General features: G+C 33.7%; 1 pseudogene; it reads left to right on the forward strand.

Annotated features, from left to right (window-relative positions):
- The window catches only part of LOC107849255, a 33,824-nt pseudogene extending 20,702 nt beyond the window's left edge, over positions 1-13,122 (forward strand).
- Positions 13,123-14,441: the final 1,319 nt, after the last annotated feature.

The raw sequence follows: 14,441 nt of genomic DNA on the forward strand, positions 1-14,441 counted from the left end.
TTGTCCGAGTCAAAGACTCTAATTTTGAGACTCCTAATCTTGAGTCAGTTTTAGTAGTGAGGGAATTTCCAGATGTAAAGATCTTACCAGAGTTCTTCTCGAGAGGAAAATTAATTCTAAAATAGACCTTCTTCCAAATACTCAGTCTATCTCTATTTTTCTATACAAAATAGCTCCAGTCTAACTCAAAGATTTGAAAGAACAGTTGAAAGATCTCCTAGATAAGGGATTCATCAAGCACAACATTTTCCCGTGAGGCGTACCAGTCTTATTCGTGCATAAGAAAAATGGTTCTCTTAGAATGTGTATCGACTATCGTCAGTTGAACAAAGTCACAATAGAAAATAAGTATCCACTTCCCAAACTTAGAGACTTGTTCGACCAACTTCAGGGTGACAGTTATTTTTCTAAGATAGACCTCAGATTTGTCTATCATCTTCTCAAATTCAGAGAATGTGACATTCTAAAAATAGCTTTCAGAACTCGGTATGGTTACTTTGAGTTTCTAGTCATGTAATTTGGTCTCACGAATGCCCAGCAGCTTTCATAGACTTGAATAACCGAGTATTCAAGAAGTACTTGGACATGTTCATCATAGTCCTTATTAATGACATTCTTGTCTACTCCCGTAATGAAAATAATCATGCAAACCACCTTAAAATAGTATTGCAGACTCTTAGAGTGCATCAGTTGTTCGCTAAGTTTAGTAAGTGTGAGTTTTGGCTAAGATCAGTAGCTTTTCTTAGCCATATTATTAGCTTTAATCCTCAAAATACTGAGGTAGTAAAAAACTAGCCCATACTCATCTCTCCATCAGATATCAGGAATTTCTTAGGTTTGATTGGCTATTACCGATGGTTTATTAAAGGATTTTCATCTATTGCATCCCCCATGTCCAGATTGACTCAGAAGAAAGTTAAGTTTCAGTGGTCAGAATTTTGTGAGAAGAGTTTTCAGGAGTTGAAAACTCGACTCACTACAGCCCCAGTTTTGACCTTGCCAGATGATTTAGATGGGTTTGTTGTGTACTGTGATGCTTCAAAAGTTGGGTTGGGATGTGTTTTGATGCAGAGGGGTATGGTTGTAGCCTATGACTCTAGACAGCTTAAGCCCGATGAAAAGAATTACCCTACCCATGATCTTGAGTTAGCAGCGGTTGCGTTTGCCTTAAAGATTTGAAGGCACTATTTGTATGGGGTGCATGTTGATATGTTCACAGATCATAAAAGCTTATAGTATGTATTTTTGCATAAGGATTTGAATCTGCACCAGAGGAGGCGGTTAGAATTATTGAAAGATTATGAACCAAGTGTTTTATTCCACCTGGGCAAGGCCAATGTAGTGGCAGATGCCCTAAGTAGATTATTTATGGGTAGTGTTACCCATGTTAAGGATGATAAGAAGAAGTTAGTTTATGAAGTTCATCAGCTTGCCAGATTAGGTGTTCATTTAGTTGATTCAGCTGAGGATAAAGTGTGGGTTCAGAATAGTTTAGAATCTCTATTGGTTGCTGAAGTGAAAGAAAAGCAAGATAGGGATCCTAGTCTAGTGAAGCTGAAGGATTCAGTCAGAGATCAAAAAGTAGAGGTTTTCTCCTAAGGGGGAGATAGTGTATTTTGGTGAGTTGAGACAGCGAATTCTTGCAGAAGCCCATGGTGCGCGTTACTTGATTCATCCAGGGGTCATGAAAATGTATCGCGATCTGTGGAAAATCTATTAGTAGAGTGGGATGAAGAGATATATTATAGAGTTTGTGGCTAAGTTCTACACATGCCAGCAGGTTAAGATTGAGCATCAAAACCCTAGTGGGTTTATGTAGGAATTCAGTATTCCCATTTCGAAGTAGGAGAAAGTGAGCATAGATTTTGTGACAGGTTTGCCTCGTACTCGTCATCAGCATGATTTGATTTGGGTCATTGTGGATAGAATGACCAAATTAGATCATTTCTTGCTAGTCCATACTTCTTATTCAACCGAGGACTATGCGAAACTCTATCTCAAAAAGTTGGTCAGGTTGAAAGGTGTTCCATTATCTATTATTTAAGACATGGGTACTCAGTTTACCTCTCACTTTTGGAAAGCATTTCAAAAGGGTCTTAGTACCCAAGTTCACCTCAATACATCCTTTCACCCTCAGGCAGATGGTCAAGCATAAAGGACCATTCAGACCCATGAGTATATGTTGAAAGTATGGGTAGTCGACTTTAAGGGTGGTTACGATGATCGCTTGCCTTTGATAAAACTTTCGTATAATAACAGCTATCATTTCAGTATTCAGATGGCTCCATTTGAGGCTCTACATGGAAGGAGATGTACATCTACAATTGGTTGGTTTGAAGTAGGAGAAACCGTGGTAGTAAGTTTTGACTTGGTGTTTGATGCTTTAGAGAAAGTTTAGGTAATTAGGGTAAGGAAGCCTAGAGCCGACAGAAATCGTATGTAGATGTGAGAAGGAAAGATCTTGAGTTTGAGGTTGTTGATTACGTATATCTGAAGATATCTCCCATGAAGGGAGTAAAGAGGTTTGGTAACAAGGGGAATCTTAGTCCCCGATATGTTGGCCCTTTAAGAATTATGAGTTATTTTGGAAAGGTGGCTTATGAGCTTGAGTTTCCTGCAGATTAGCATTAGTGCACCCAGTTTTCCATATCTCTTTGTTGAAGAAGTGTATTGGTGACTAGCTGTTGTTGTTCTCTTAGAAAGTGTAGATGTTCAAAATAGTCTTTTCCATGAGGAAATTCTAGTCAAAATTCTTGATCGACAAGTTCGTAGACTAAGGAACAAAGAAGTTCCCCTAGTCAAAGTTCTTTGGCGAAATCAGTCTGTTGTGGGAGCCACTTGGGAAGCTGAAGAATACATGTGGACCAAGTACCCTCATCTTTTCTCCATAAGCTCAGACTCATCTTAAGGTAATAACCTTTATAGAATTACTCTTTTCCATGCTCATTTTTAGCTGCATATCATTCTCCTATCAGTCATGCATTCGCAGAACCAGTTCAGTCATGAATCATGTTTCATACTTAGTCATGTACTCACATTTTTATCACGTATATTCAATATGTAATCTCAGTTCCTCAGTGTTTTCAGCTTAACCAGTCTTATTCGAGGACGAATGTTCCCAAGAGGGAGATATTGTAATACCCCAAATATCCAAATCAATGCTAGAGTCATGTTTCAAGATCATGCGTAGTACATTATTGTTCTTTGATAGTTTTATGAGTTAGTTTGAGGTATATTAAGGCCCCAAATAACTCCCGGCTATTAGATGAATCAAAATAATCCTTACCGATTGAAATTTTCAATAAGAATGTTGTCTTAGTCAACTTCAAACGAGCATATCTTTTACTCTACTAAGAATTTTCCATCTCACGACTCACTAAGTTAGTGGAAAATTGAATTAGCTTTCCAAGAATACCAATTTTGCTCAAATTCGATACTCGGGTGAGAAGTTATAGCAATTTTAGTGAAAGCAATAGCTCAATATGAGTAGCACCGTGCCACGGTGACCCCAAAAATGACGTTCGTCCTTTTCCAATGTGTCATCGTGATTGGCACTACATCGCGCTAGGGGCTATCTCGTGATTGTCTTTTTTCAGTGTGTCACCGCGATTGCCACCGCGTCGCGCCAAAGTACCAGTTTGGAATTGCCATTTTCTAGTGGCGCAACGCGATAGCACTGCGTCGTGTTGCTGGGAAAAATGGGAATTGTCAGTTTTTTAGTGGCCTGATGCAATTGTACCACGCCGTGACGGGTGTCAAAATCGAGATTTCCAATTTTGAGTTCCAAGTTTTAATTTTCCCAAGGGCTTTTACGTCTTTTTTTCTTCACCTTATTTAGTCCAAACACCGGATTTAAGTCCCTAAATACCATTTTTACATCACTTTTAACAATTTTCTCCAAATTGAAATCACTGTCTCTCAAAAAAATAAACCCTAGCCTTCAAAATTCAAGATCAAATCTCAAGAAATTCACCATCAACTCTCATGAATTCATCAACCCACGTATGTTAAGCGTTCATCCATAGGTTCCTTCCACCCATGGAGTTCAAGTATCCTCTTTTAAATTTAAAGTTGTGATCTCTACAAGTTATTATGATTTTAAATTGTGATTTTAACTATGAACTCCTATGAATTGATATTCTATATCATGTTTACATGAAATTGTTGTTGTTTATCAGACCCCACATAATCTAATGTTGTTATCCACTGATTTAAATAATGATTAAGTGTTATTGATGTCGAAGTCATGCTACTACTCCAAGTTACATACTATTCCCATGATTAGCTTAAACTATGAATATCAAGTGTTTGATAAAATGCCTAAAACAATGAATATTTGATAAAAGCTTTCATATTATGTCCTCCAAGCTAAAGTACTATTTTACTATTATTGCTATTGAGTCATGGGGATTATGAATACACGAAAACTTAGTTGTTTACCAAGTCTCAATATCTTCAGAATAGTTTCAGAATATGTTATGAGCATTATCAGTTCAGTCAATCATCAGAAACAGTTAAACTTAGAATAGTTTAGCATTCTGAGTCAGTTCAGTTGGGAGTAGGATATAGCACCGAGTGAGTGCAGGGATGGTGGCTTCCCCATCAGATAGGCAGAGTCATTAATAGTAGTCCCTGTAGTCCAGAACTACATAGCCAGTGTAGGATATGAGGAGTCACCCATCAGATTAGGCTTGACTACCTTGCAGTGGTCACCCATCAGTTTAGGCTTGACACTCTTAGTCCTTCGGGATAGTACATCAGTATAGTAGATCCACACAGCCAGTGTTAGTACCCGTGGCATGGTGCTAACTCTCTTTCAACTAGACTTATAGGTTGGACCCCGATTAGCTCAGATTGGGGCATGTCGATTAGATGATACCAACCACAGTCGCAGTCCAGTAATTAGTTCAATAATTTAATTTTAGTTGCTTGACCATAGCATACAGATATCAGTGATTCAGTTATCAGATTTTAGAATTTTAATATTTACAGATTATATTCAGAATATTTTATATGCTTGGTCATACATCCTCAGTACTTACAGATTTTATGCATCCTCAGTACTTACAGATTTCATGCATCCTCAGTACTTACAGATTTCATGCATTTCCAGTATTCACAGTATTCTTTTGTACATAATTCTTGATACAATCTCTGATTTTTTTATCTTCTTATAAACCTTCAGAATAATTTTTTGATTTTGAAAACCAAAGGGGATGATGACCTTGGATTGTACCCAATCTGAAACCAAGTGGGTTTATATTTTGTCCCATAATCCCCCACTATTATACATATCATGATACGTCATAGCTGTAGAGTTTTTTTTTCATCTTGTGTTTTAACGAATATATCTCGACATATTCATCATCTAAAGATATATTTTTCATTACAATAGTTATATGACAGGTCGATCTTTTTATCAGAAAACTATTTTCTTTAGCTCGAGGTTTTAATTTCTTCACCGTAGTATCTCCATTGACTTCGGCTTTACTAATGACTAAATTGATTTCGCTGGAACCCATATTGTAACTAGCATTTGTTGCTGCAGAATAAATCAATTTCAAAATAGGATAACATGCTCGATAGGGCATGAGTTCTAGTATCATAAGCGTTTCCTCATAGGAACGTCCGCGGATTTGATCAATTACTCTTCGTGCTTTGTCAGCAGACATAGATATATGTTGAACTAAAACATATAATTCCATTTTTTTCTTCTTTAGCATAAGGTTTGCCTCCTACTACTGAATCATAAGCATCTAGATTTTTTCATTACTATTAACGTTAACGACAAGATCTATTATCGCTTTTTGCATGTCCTCTAAAATTTAATATGGGTGTAAATTCTCCCAATTTGTGGCCTACCATACTATCCGTTATATAAATAGGCAAATGCTCTTTTCCATTATGGATATCAATAGTATGACCGATTATTATAGGTATAATGATAGATGCTCGGGACCAAGTTACTATTATTTCTTTTTCTGCTTTTGTGTTAAGCTTATCAACTTTTTTTAATAAATGATTGGCTACAAATGAATTTTTTTTAGTGAACGTGTCACAAGCTTACTCCTATTTTTTTGCAGAGTTTTTGTAAAAAAAAAGAATTAAATTTGATTTTTGCTCCTATTTACTACGGCGATGAAGAATCAAATTATCACTATATTTATTCCTTTTTCTACTTCTTCTTCCAAGTGCAGGATAACCCCAAGGGGTTGTGGGTTTTTTTCTATCAATTGGGGCTCTCCCTTCACCACCCCCATAGGGATGGTCTACAGGGTTCATAACTACTCCTCTTACTACAAGAAGTTTTCCTAGCCAACGCTTAGATTCGACTCTATCCAAACTTTTCTGGTTCACCCTAATATTTGCCACTTGTCCGACTGTTGCTGAGAAGTTTTTGGATATCAAACGGATCTCCCTAGAAGGTAATTTTAATGTGGCCGATTTCCCCTTTTTGCAATCAGTTTCGCTACAACACCCACTGCTCGAGCTAATTGTCCACCCTTTCTAAGTTTTATTTCTATGTTATGTATGGCCGTGCCTAAGGGCATATCGGTTGAAATAGATTCTTCTTTTGATCAATCAAAACCCCTTCCCAAATTATACAAGCTTCTTCCAAAGTATACGACTTTTTGGATGTAGTAGATGATATCTATATATATGGATCTTATACATATTGTAGAATGAAGTACCACATGGGTGGATATATATATGAATCCAAATCTACTGAATTACTCATGTTATGATCTTCTACATCCTGAGTCTTCCCGTTCCGTCATCTGGCTTATCTTCTTCATGTAGTATTCAAACCGAATGACTCTATGAAATTACGTCGATATTTCCACATATTATGGGTAACATAGGAGACATCTCTATTTTCCCCCTGGAAATCTGTAGAATTTCCATTGCTTAAGTTTTAATTCGCCTCTGACCATCAAATGAAATGTGAATAACCCGTCCTCTTCTCTTTGAAAAAAGGGGCACTTCCGGTTCTGTTGGTGCTTGAAATAATTTTGTCTTCTCCATATTACTAAATCTCTAGAGTTAATAATTTTATATACGGAACTACTGAACTCAATCACTTGCTGCCATTACTCTTCAGTTTTCTATTGAGGTCTATCCTGCAGAGGTACTCAAATTAGATCAGTGATCGATTTCTAGGTTTCGTCGTAAACCTAATTGGTTATTTCCAATTACGTAAATCAATAGTTCAAACCGCACTCAAAGGTAGGGCATTTTCCATTTTTATAGGAACTTCTGTACCAGAAACAATGGTATCTCCAATTATAGCCCCTCTGGGATGTAAAATATATCTCTTCTCACCATCCCCATAGTATATGAGACAAATGTATGCATTTCAATTAGGGTTGTATTCTATTGTTACGATTCTACCATATATGTCTTTTTCATTCCGTCAAAAATTGATATTACGGTATAGATGCTTATGACCTCCCCCTCTATGCCTTGCGGTAATGATTCCTCTGTCATTACGACCTTTACCCCAACGATGCTGTCCATAGATCAAATTATTTCATGGATTGAATTTCACTTGACCGTCTACGGTTCTATTGCGTGTGCTTGGGGTAGAAATTTTGTATAAATGTATCGCCATGCAATTAAGTATTTTTATTTAAGTTCTTTTCTTTTTAAGAGGTAGAATAGAATAATTTGGTTGAAGCGTAATGATCATACGTTTGTAATGCATTGTATGTCCTATAATAGGTCCCATTCTTCTACTCTTTCCCGGAAGTCAATGACTATTCATAGCTATTACCTTGACACCAAAGAAGAGTTCGACCTAATGTTTTATTTCTGTCCTAGTTGATCCTGATTCGACATTAGAAGTATATTGATTTTTCGCCAATAACCGAATACTTTTGTCTATAAATACTACATATTTGATTCCATCCATAAATCGATTTTCTTCCCTATGAGTTATTGTCTCAATAAGAATATTAATTCTTACTGTTCATATATTATGATCTGAATATACCACATCAATTCATTATGTATGGATGATGCGATTCTATTGATACAGAGCCAATTCCAATAGACTTATTGGAAGGTCCCATTGGTGTGCATCTAGTGGGAATTGAACATATGAATTCACCAATTATGAGTTGGGCGCTTTAACCATTCATCTATGGATGTTTAGCGGGGATCCTCGTATATGGTGAATAACCAAATTCCAATTGAAATGAAATCTTTAGGATAAATCAATGCAATTTAGGAGGAATCAATGCAGTGCAGTTTAGGAGGAATTAATGAAGGACATCAATTCAAATATATATATATATATATATATATTTAGATAGTTAGTATTCATGTTCATGAAACCATGCATATTAGCGTACCTCATTTAGCATACCAGTACATTCAAAGTACTAATAGATTTTTCAGACTATCAGCCGTAGCAATGGTGAGTCCTCATATTTTGAGGACATGATTTACTTAGCTCAGATTACTTTATTAGTTTCAGTCATTTCCATTCAGTCAGAGTTAGTTGGGGGTTTGTTGTTCCATCAGCTCCTCAGCCAGTCAGTAGAGGCTTTTCAGACTATTTCAGACAGTTAGTCAGTTCCTCAGATTCAGTTTTCATTGTCAGACATTTTTTTCAGTATTATCAGTTATGCCTTATATATTTTTTTCAGATTTATGACTTAAAACCTTATGACTTTCCTCAATTAAATTTTGCATATGTTATGTCATTATCAGTTTTACTCAGTGCTCACAGCAGGTACCAACTCATAGGTTAACTTGTGGTTCCTCGGGACTGTAAGCACCGTGTGACGCCCAAGGTATACTCTCGGGGTGTTACATTATCAAAATAAACTAAATTCAAAATGAAAAGTTCATATTTCAAGTACCTACACCTAAATATTTTCAAGTCACTAAGTCAATTCACAAGGTACCAAACTAACATAAATTCAAAATGAAAAGTTCACTTTTCAAGTACCTACACCTAAACATTTTCAAGTCACTAAGTCACTTCCCAAGTTAACAAACTAAATTCAAAATGAAAAAAGGTCACATTTCAAGTACCTACACCTAAACATTTTCAAGTCACTAAGTCACTTCACAAGTTACCAAACTAAACTAAATTCAAAATAAAAAATTCATATTTCAAGTACCTACACCGAAACATTTTCAAGTCACTAAGTCACTTCACAAGTTACCAAAATAACCTAAATTCAAAATGAAAAATTCATATGTCAAGTACCTATACCTAAATATTTTCAAGTCACTAAGTCACTTCACAAGTTACCAAACTAAACTAAATGTGTAACAGCACTGTGAAACTTTTGTAAGAAATTAACTATCTCTTCATAAGAAATCCAATTTATATCAGTCAAATTATTTTCATCACTATCACCATCACTATCAATAACAACATCATCAATAACAATATCATCAACAACATCATCAACACCAACAACAATAGATTCATTATAAGCTTCTGTAAGAATGTCTTAATGTTCTATGGCACCTGCTAACATATCAAAAGAAGTATTCCACCTTGTTGGAATATCTACTTTTCGAGATAATTTCATTACTTGTTTATTATATTATAATTAGTTTAAATTAAGAAAAGTCAATATCAGCCAAATTACACTAGACGGGTAAAATAAATTAAGAAGAATCAATATCAACCAATATACCATAATTAGTCAAGTAAAATATATGTTCATACGAACTCTCATAAATAAGAAGCTAAAAAAATATCCCTTAAGACATTATAAAGGCAAATAGATGTCATATGAGAATCGACAGCATTAATATTTTACCAAAATCAATAAGCCAATCAAAAAATAAAAGGAATTAGCCATAAAACGTTCCTTAGCGGCTTGACTATCCAATTCAACTTAGACAAAAAATAAGTCTCATAATATCAGTCCCAAATAGAAGGTCAAATATTTTTACCAAAAACACCCAAAATCAATTTTGTCACGACTTCAAGGGAATAGAAATTTAAACTTAATAATCAACTTTTGTCAATGTTAAAGAGAATAACACTTTAACCAAGATCAATAATTTCACAGGATGACTAACCAGGACTAGATTAAGCATTACTAAATTCATGGCTTACAAATCAAAGCATCAGTCAATATTGGTCAGTGTGAAATCACCGAAGTAAAAGCAGAATAACACTAAATATAAGTTTAATGCCTGTAAAATAAATAGAATAAACCTGTGATGAAGACATTTTTGAAGAGGTTGTTAATCGGTACCTCACCGGCCATCACCTCTGATGAGAAAAATATGGCAAAGTCATGGATGCATAGTGGAACAGCGGTGCTATGAGATGGGTTTAGCTGGCTGGAGATAGTGGATCATCAGAGTGGAGGAGAGATGGGTGTTGGCAATGGTGGTTGGCGGCGCTCGTACTGTTACTGGCTCAATCTGGTGACGGGTTTCCCGTAGCTGCCGACGCTGGCCTTCTCTCAGCTGAGGTGTGGCATGGTCAACTAGGACTCACCGGTCGTCAACTCCGGTGAATCCAAGTGGTAAGGGAGATGGTTGGCGATTAGAGCTGCAGCAGTGACCGGTGATGGTTATAGTTGTTTCGCTGGTGGCGGTGATGAGCGGCTTCTATTGGAGGGATAATTGAAGGGAGATGCATCTTGGTGGGGTGGTGGTGGTCAGCGGTGAAAGTCGTGGATAGAGAAAGAAAAAGAGATAGAGAGAAGGTAGAGAGAGAGGGGTCGAATGATTTTTTTGAGAAAATGAGGGATTAGGGTTTCTATTATTAAAAAGGCAAGAAAAGGTTGGTTTAATCTCAACCATTAGATCAATTTTGATCAATGGTTGAGATTAAAATTTGAGTTTAAAGTTTAGGCTGTGTAAGAAAAAAAAAGAACAAAAGAAAAATATGGCTAAAATTGATATTAATTTATCAAAAGTTGGTTATAAATTTAATATAAAAAGAGGAAATTGAATCAAAATGGCCACTATTTTAACAATAATAATAATAAAAAAAATAAAAATAATAATAATAATATAATAATAATAATAATAGACAATGTATTTGTAAATTATGAGTGTGCACATTTGCGTGAAAAAATAATTTAATAAATATTAATAAAATTATGTAAAATGTCGTATTTGAATTAATAAATTGTAAAAAATGATACTGAAAAATAATAAAATAATTTGTACATTTCTTAAATCATGAATGTGGCTTGTCGAAAATTATTTGATACCAAAATAATGTGCAAAAATATTAATATTAAAGGTTAAATAATTTTGACAAAAAAAGCAGCCTAAGAGAGCATCGGGAGGTCAAAATTGGGTGTCAACACGTACTATATACGTCACATACGTACACGGGTATATTACCCCATAATATAATGCGATGCATTTCATATACATACTTTGACGAGTTATCGATTAACTTGATTAGCTTACATTAATATAACTTCAACGTACTGTATATTATTATTTCTATCATTTCAAATCAAGGTATTCAATATGTTTGGATAGATTTTGCTACTTTTTGACTACATCATTCATCGATCGATCACTACATCATATATATATATATATATATATATATATATATATATCAATTCTTGAATACGTACTATATACATCACATACAAGATCTTACTACCCCATAATAATATACAATGTATTTCACATATACTCAGATGAATTATCGATTAGTTTATCTTATATCATTATACCTTCACTACATAATATGTATATATACAATATATATATCTATACATACACACATATACACACTATCGACTATATCAAGTTCTAAATACGTACTATCTACATCACATACATACACGAGTATATTATCCCGTAATATAATGCGACGTATTTCATATGAATACTTTGATGAGTTATCAATTAATTTGATTAGCTTACATTAATATAACTTCAATGTATAGTATATTATTACTTCTATCATTTCAAATCAAGTTATTCAATATGTTTGAATAGATTCTACTAGTTTTTTACTACATCATTCATCGATCAATCACTACATATATATATATATATATATATATATTAGAAGTGTGAAAACCCTTAAAAAAGTGATTTGCACTTTTTGCCCCTTATTAAAAGATTTCGCAATAGAAAAAATTGTCTTTTCACCTATATTGAATATTAATTATAATAAATATATAAAAGAATAAATTGAAAAAAGGTTTTCTATTTATAGCTGAATTCCTAAATTTATGATAATAATTTTGTAGGTGTTTTATTGTGTGTGTTTTTTCAAAAAATATTCTGTTGACTTTTTCTTTAAAAAGAGTTGGTTTTGTTGTTTATTTTTGGTACTTACCTTGCTGTATTTTTTTTTATATATTTGAGTTATACACAAAGATGGAACAATAAAGTCCATTTGAAAAAGAATTCAGCCATAACTTCTATAAAGTGTTCCATTATTCCATGTTAACCATCAACTTTTTTATAATATTTGTGAAGTTTTGATGCAAAATTTATTCAAGAAATTGAGGAGATTACTTTGAAATAGAAGTGATCTTAATATAGTTACAAGTTGAAATTAGTTTGATTTAATTTTTACATAGAACAAATCATAACGAGCCCCTTTATTATGTTACTGTTTTATTTCGTTGTAGTTTTTGATCAGTTACTATTTATTGTATTTTCTACTTAATACAGGTGGTAGACGAATGTACAGTGGGGCTTTGAAGATTTTTTGTGTAAAGGTAGGTTTAATGTATTATTTTAAACTTCTAATATCTCTATTATTGTATTGTTTTGTTGTAGTTTATAGGTGTTAGATGAATGTTTGATCGGACATAAGGAATTTTTGTATAAATGTTCGGTTTAATGTTCTGATATCTTGATTATCATTTATTTTTTTGTAATTTTTTTTGTTCTATAACTATATGTTATTTTTGTTATTATCTGTTATTTTTGTTATTATCTGTTATTTTTTTAATACTTTTGCTACTTTTATTTTTTAATTGCTTAGTATTTCTGTTAATTGTTTAGAATCTTCAATTAGTTGATCAACTTGTTGGCTTGAAAACTAATGCCTACTTGTTCAATTATCTACAAATTCTGAAACGAAACATTGCAAAGGACTTGAGTTTGTCCAATTCGCTCAACTTGAATATGCAAAGACAGCTCAAAGTTTGAAGGGAAAGCTTGAGATTGCGGGTGGCACCATCAAGGTTTCATTCGTTACTGAACATGTTGGCTTATTGTAGGTTTAGGAGTTATTTTAGGTATTTAGAAGTCCTGAATTTAATTAATAAATAGTGTTATCTAATTATTTTATTTTTTATTAATATTATTTGGCATTGTATAGCATGGTAATATTTTATTTGTACTTCTTTCAATAATTAGGACTTTGAGTCAAACCAAGCATGCACCTACATAAATTTACATATGAGTTGAATTAGATTTTCAACCTTTCACTTTACACTTTGTGTAGCAATTCTTCTTTTTGTTTTGGATAAAAGAATATTTTTAGTTTCAATGAAATATATGTGTTTTATATAGCATTAGAAGACAAATATATGTTCATATAGTGTTAGAAGATCAAAGTTTTATGTTATATTTCTATGTTCATGTCGGTATTGTACAATTAGTGTCCGTGTATTAGACATTTAATCTATAGTCCTAGGATCTATCTATTTTAGTTTAGATTGGTTGGGCAAAAGGACACCAAGAATTAATGTATTCCTTTAGGATTTAAAAGTCTCTTCGCTCTTAAGACAAAATTTAATTGATGAATCACTTGCTCATGAATTACTTTTTTTATCATATATGAAATGTATAATTTTTATTCTTTTTACAAGTGAAAAACATTCATCTTAGTTTTTGTGTAACTGTAAGAGTTTCGATTGCTATTTTGATTTCTATTAGAACTTAGTATCGCTACATATTTAGTTATTTTTACTGTTGCCTGGTGTAAGTCAAATCACCCTTGTAATCAGTTAGGTGACATTACAGTCACACTATTGCTATTTTACATTGCTTACGATTTATGTGCCAATTATATCACAAGGTATGTTATGGTTATTGTTATAATGTCTAAATCGTACTATCTTTTATACATAATCATTGAAAGGGAGAAATTAGAATTTAAGATATTTTGTAGTGAGGTTCATTGGTAAGTGTTCATGAAATTAAAGAAACATGTTGGGAAGTAGGTCCGAACAGTAATGGATAATCTCTCTTTACACCCAAAAGAATGTTTATGTTGGTGGAAGACAAATGCTTGCTATTGTATTGATAGTAATGAGTTGGTGGACCCAAGGCTATATTCATGTTATTGTGCAAACTAGATATTGAAAAAGTAATGGATCATCTAAATTATACTTTATTAATCTCCAGAGAAACTAAACAAGAAACTACTTAGAGGAAACTATTTTTGATAAGAGCTTCAAAGGGCTCACCAAGAAAATAGAAGAGGCAGGGAGGTGGGGGATTTTGGGATGTTCTTGGTACAA

The sequence above is a fragment of the Capsicum annuum genome, chromosome 12 (assembly GCF_002878395.1).
Source record: "Capsicum annuum cultivar UCD-10X-F1 chromosome 12, UCD10Xv1.1, whole genome shotgun sequence".
In the NCBI taxonomy this organism is placed as follows: domain Eukaryota; kingdom Viridiplantae; phylum Streptophyta; class Magnoliopsida; order Solanales; family Solanaceae; genus Capsicum; species Capsicum annuum.